This window comes from Onychomys torridus, unplaced genomic scaffold (genome assembly GCF_903995425.1).
Source record: "Onychomys torridus unplaced genomic scaffold, mOncTor1.1, whole genome shotgun sequence".
NCBI classification, from domain to species: domain Eukaryota; kingdom Metazoa; phylum Chordata; class Mammalia; order Rodentia; family Cricetidae; genus Onychomys; species Onychomys torridus.
This window is the reverse complement of record NW_023412644.1, coordinates 1-5,554: the sequence shown is the minus strand read 5'-3', so window position 1 is coordinate 5,554 and position 5,554 is coordinate 1. Positions and strand designations below refer to the sequence as shown.

At 44.1% G+C, this 5,554-nt stretch overlaps 1 pseudogene; it reads left to right on the top strand.

Annotated features, from left to right (window-relative positions):
• Window positions 1–2,126: 2,126 nt before the first annotated feature.
• LOC118575738 lies at window positions 2,127–2,959 on the top strand (annotated as a pseudogene).
• The last annotated feature ends 2,595 nt before the right edge of the window (window positions 2,960–5,554 follow it).

Below are 5,554 nucleotides of genomic sequence, written 5' to 3'. Positions count from 1 at the left end.
GCAGTCTGGCAGAGGAAGAAGATGAGAGAAGACTCGGAAGAGGAAGAACAGGAGGAAGAGAGTGATGATGATGGCACGGATGATGTAGATGACTTTGACACTGACCAGTGGCCAGAGCAGAGATGGAGGAGGCTAACAACAGTGAGAACACGGGACACGATGGGAACAATGACTTCTCTCCCTCTGATGAGGAGCTAGCAAGCCTAGAGGAGGGAGAGGAGGGGGAAGCAGAAGACTCTGAAGCAGAGGAGGAAGAGGTAGTGATTCTGGTAGAGGACAGCTCAGACAACTCTGATTGGGAAGATGACATCATCTTATCTCTGAATGAGTGATGTGCCAGTGCTCTCTTGCAAGAAAATCTTGGTAGTGACAGGAACTGAGAGAATGAATTCACAAAATCTGCCTTTTGCTCCCTGAACTGTGTCTTAAGGAACTGTATTCCCTGCATTTGAGGACTATGATTAGAGTGTCTCTGGAACCTGAGGTCCCATCTAAATACAATAAGAACCACAAATTAAAATGACTAAGACAGACTCCAGGGACTTCCTAGTTTGCAACTCCTACTCCTAGGATGGACGCTGTTTGCTCAAGGAAACAAACTCACATGTCTCTGGATATTTCACAATGTATTTTTTGGTATAATGTTCTTTACTTAAAGAAGAAGAAATAGTTTTTAATAAAACTTTAAAAGGAAAAAAGCATCAAGCATTTGTAACTGAGGGTATCAACTTCATTCCAACAGTCTATGTGTTCACTTCATTTTCTTTGGAAGAAAATGATGTCTAAAGAACTATATAGAGGCATTTTTACATACCTATTTCAACAAAGATGATAAATGTGGTGTCTCAAATTCATAGGATTAAGAATATTTTATTATACTTGTAACCAAAACTGTTTGGTTGTCTCAAGTTGATCTGTTTTCCTTTGTGCCAGAGCAGGAATAGAAGGCGAGGCCTGCTACTGGGAAGATGCCTAACTCCCTCCCTTGGTGGCCAAGCAGGAGTTGTGTGGACCTTGGTTTTGTGCAGTTGAGAACTTTAGGGGTATAAAGTCACTCCCTCTCTGTAATTCAGTTTTTCAAAAGTCTTTATTTCTTTCCCTTTCTTCCCAAATTTGAATTTACAAATCAAAGGTTTTTTTCTTTATTGTAATGTGTGCTTATTTAAAAAAATACAAAATAAACTACATGATGTCTTTGTTTAAAAGAATTCAAGTTCAGGAGCTTATGGTCCAAAGCCATTGTAGAGTTGTATTGGCTTCTGAAGCCTCATTCCTCAAGGAGGCAGAAGGCCATCTTGCTGGGAGATTATCCTGCAAAGCAACAGAGTTTGGTCAGCTAATGAGCAGAGTTTGAGCCCTGGAAACAAGTGCCAGCTTGCTGCAGATTCATGAAACGGAGAGCTGGTGGTAACCTTGGGTCACTCTGGAAATTTGAGGTTCTCCCTGTCACAACACAGTCCTGTCCCTAATACCCAAGATGGGGTCTGCATTGCCTTCATATCCCCAATAAATTGTGTACCCTAATGAAACATATCTGTGGGTCAGAGAACAGAACAAACACTAGATTAGACAGAGATGAGAAAATGGTCGCACCCAGGCTTTTAACACTATCACTTTGGAGTCAGAGGTCAAGGCCACAAATAGAACAGCCAGGCATGGTGACACACATCTTTAATCCCAGCACTTGAAATCACATTTCTTGCTTGGGAAAGACACACACTTTTAATTCCAGGAAGTGACCTCAGGCCGCAGAGAGGTATATAAGAATGAGGACGAGGAACCACAGGCACTTCAGCTGAGTTTCATTCTGGTCATGACTCTGAATCTTTCACTGTCTGAAGCTTTGTGGAAATAGGATTCAATCAGTAGTTGTGGATGTGAGGTTAGCTGTGGCTTGTCTTATTCCTCTGATCTCTCAGTTCTTCATCCAAATATCTGGTTTCAAATTTTTATTTTGTTTTGTTTTGTTTTTTGAGGCAAGGTTTCTCTTTGTAGCTTTGTTGCCTTTTCTGTAGTATACTTTGTAGCTCAGGCTGGCCTCAAAATCATAGAGATCTGCCTGACTCTGCTTTAGAAGTGGGATATCACCTCCTGGCCCTTTTAAGATTCCTATTACAGGGCAGTAGAGTGAGCAAGTTGGCCGAAAGGGATCAGGGGGCAAACAGTCCATTAATGCTGCTGATAACTACCATCTGTCCTGGAAGAGGACTCCACATGTGGTTGTTAGTTCCTTGCTGACATAGGCCGGATTTGAGAGCTCTGAGAAAGCATCTGTGGAAACATTGACAGAGATGCTAGAGAGCTACATATCAAATGATGGCAGTAGTGCCAAGTCTTACTGTGAACACACAGCCAGGCCTCAGCACACACTGTGGAATGTCCTGGTCACACTCCTGAAATGGGGTTCAATATGGATACTCTTCCTGCTTATGCAAAAGGGTCTGAGAGGATGGTCATCACTGCACCTCTGGTGACCAATCAGCCAGTGAAACCCAAGGCTCTCTGTGCAGTGCACAACAGACCCCACCCACCACCCATCCTCAGCCATTTCCTGAGTTTCCTGATCCCCAAACCTACATCAAAACTCCTTCATACCTTGAATCAGTGTTTGACAAGCAGTCCATGAGGGAAATGTGGAGTGAGCACTCACCTGCTTCATAGCCAGGACAGGCAAGACCCAGAGTCTTTTCAAAGATGGTGTCAGCACTTTCCCCTTGATTGCTGCCAAACCTTTTACCATCCCCTACCCAGAGCCTTGCTTCCCCCTGAACTGGAGTTCCAGCAGATGGAGGAGACAGACACTGAGAACATCCCTCTTCCTATCAGCACCAAGGATTCCAGAGCTGAGAAGGAGAACTCCTCCTTATCTGGCTGCTGGAACATAGAGGGGAGCATCATAGACAACCTCTATGTGAAGCCTGTGAAGAAGCCCAAGATCTCCAGGAAGTCCCTCTGCTGAGCTGAGATGGAAACTGCCCTGGAAGGGGGAAGACCCTGCTTTCCTGAGGGTGTGCAATCAGAGAGAAGTTCAGGTCCTTTGGGGCTTACCATTGCTGGATCATTTTAGCAGAATCCTTCTATGAAGACAACCTGTTTTGTAAACAGGCCAGGGGACCACTAGTGACTTCCTTGATTAAATCACTGGCCTTGATTCCTTTGATCCCTGAAGGACCTGGGAAGGTGGCAGGAAGTAAAGACTCATATGAAGAAGGCCAACTAGCTTCTATTCAAGAGGTATCTCTGACTCAGCCCCCTACACCCTCCGTGTCTCCAGACCAGACAAGAGTGTTCTGGACCAGACAGGAGTGTTCTCACGATGACTCACAACTTCCAGATCAGAGCAGAAAGAATGTTGTAGCATGAATATTAAAGGTACTTATTAATAAAATCAAATCTGAGGCCAGTTATTTGGGCGAATGCTAGAAGGTCAGAGAGACACAGAACAAGTCACAGTTACCTCACCTCGCCAGGTCCTCAGCTGGTCTTGTTTCCTCAGACTGGAAACCTCTGAGTCCTCATCCAGAATGAGTCTCAGCTGAACTGTGTTGCTCCATAGCTTGAATGCTTCTCCAGACAAATGCTTAACTAACCAAATGCTTAACTAACTACATATTTTACTTTAGTTCCTGGTCCTCACGACTTATATACCTTTCTCTCTCTGTCCCCACACACTGGGATTAAAGATTGGGTTTCTGGGATTAAAGGCATGGGTCACCATGCTGAACTGTTTCTAAAGTGGCCTTGAACTCAGAGATCCAACTGGCTCTGCCTCCCAAGTGCTGGGATTAAAGGCATGCAACACTACAGCCCACCTTCTGTTATGGCTTACTGTTCCCATTTTCTAACCACCACTTTTGGCCTTGTTCTAGTGGCTGTCTGTTCTCTGACCCCAGATATGTTTTTTTCGGGGAACACACAATATTGCAGGGAACACAATACCCACCACAGAATGACTGTGTGGATTTGGAGAAAATATGATATACTTGACAACTCATGGTGCACTCAATGGAAATCCAGTCCCCAGGCCAGACTGGAGGTAGCACACCTTGCTGTTCCCAATGCTTCTAGTCAGCACGTCTTTACTCCTCACCATTATCATGGTCTGAAGCAAACACCTGTGAGTCTGTTGTGTGAGGTGGGAGTAGGATGGCCTGCTGTTGCCCCTGACCTCGGAACTGCACCACTGTGCTTTCTCTTAGAGAGATGCTGGGACAGTGACCTGAATCGGGTTGTGTTGACATGTATGATTCTCAATGTAAACCTATATATTTGTATTTTTATTAGTTGGGAGAGTCTTCTTAGAGGGAATAATAAAGTGTGATTTATGAAAAAAAGATTGGTGTTACACAGAGGGTACTTGATTTCTAATTTACTTTCTCACTCCCTACTTCCCCTCACCCCAGGTTCAAAAGGACAAATGGTCTGAAAGGACAGAATTTGGCAAGTTGCTGGGTCAGGTCTGTAAGTCTAAAAGAACTGATCCTCTGAGGGCATATGCATTGTCCAATTTCCAATGCCAGAAGAGTTCTGTAGAACAAAGAGTCTGAGAACAGTGAGCCAATTGGATGGTGGATTTCAATTTAAAAGCCCCCACCCCAAAGAAGTTTCTAGACCCCTAATGCCAGGTTCTCATTAATCCCAAGAATGTTTTATTCCAGGCTTATACAAGTAGACTGAAGACAGATACCTTTAACCTCAACTAGCAATGATAATTCACTAATCCATTCTCATTTAGAATCATGGGATTTCAGAAGTTTATTACTTGGTTAAGAAACTTGCCTTGAAGATGCCCAAGAGATCCTGGATCCCACATCCAACACTTCCAAACAGTTGCTCCTAGATTTGCACAGTAAAGTGTGTGTTTACCCACTGTAGCTGTGTGATAATACAGAACTGAAATACTGAAGTCAAAGACATCTTTGGCAAGAAGCTTCAATGCTGGAGTCTGGGGTCTTTCTTGAGAGAGCAGGAGAGGCCAGCTGGAACTATCACGAACTATGTATATATACACACTAGAGCACACACTGTGGCCCATATGAAGCTTCCCTGTACAGGCAATGTCATCACCACTGAATCTATGATGAGGTGCTTTCATCCAACAATTTGGATTTGCCAAGACTGGCCAGAAGAATAACCTCTCCTAGACAAGGCTCATATGAAGAATGCCAACTAGCTTCTGTTCAGGAGGGATCTCTGCCTCAGGTCCTTACCCCTCTGTATCCAAACCCTGCCCCATCTCAGAAAGCTTCTCACAGACATGCTCAAGACCACATCTATAGGTTAAACTGCCCCTCTGAGATGGTCATGTAGTTTTTCAGTCTTTTCTCAGTCTCCACAGGACCAAAAATGTCATCCCTGAGAAATTTACCCATTAAACCTGGACTTTTACCTCTTTTTTGTTTTGTTTTTGAGACAGTTTGTCTCTGTAAGCTTTGGAGCCTGTCCTGGAACTCATTCAGTATAGCAGGCTGGCCTGTAACTCAACAATCCGCCTGCTCTGCCTCCCAAGTGCTGGGACTAAAGGCATGTACCACAAATACCTAGCGTTATAATT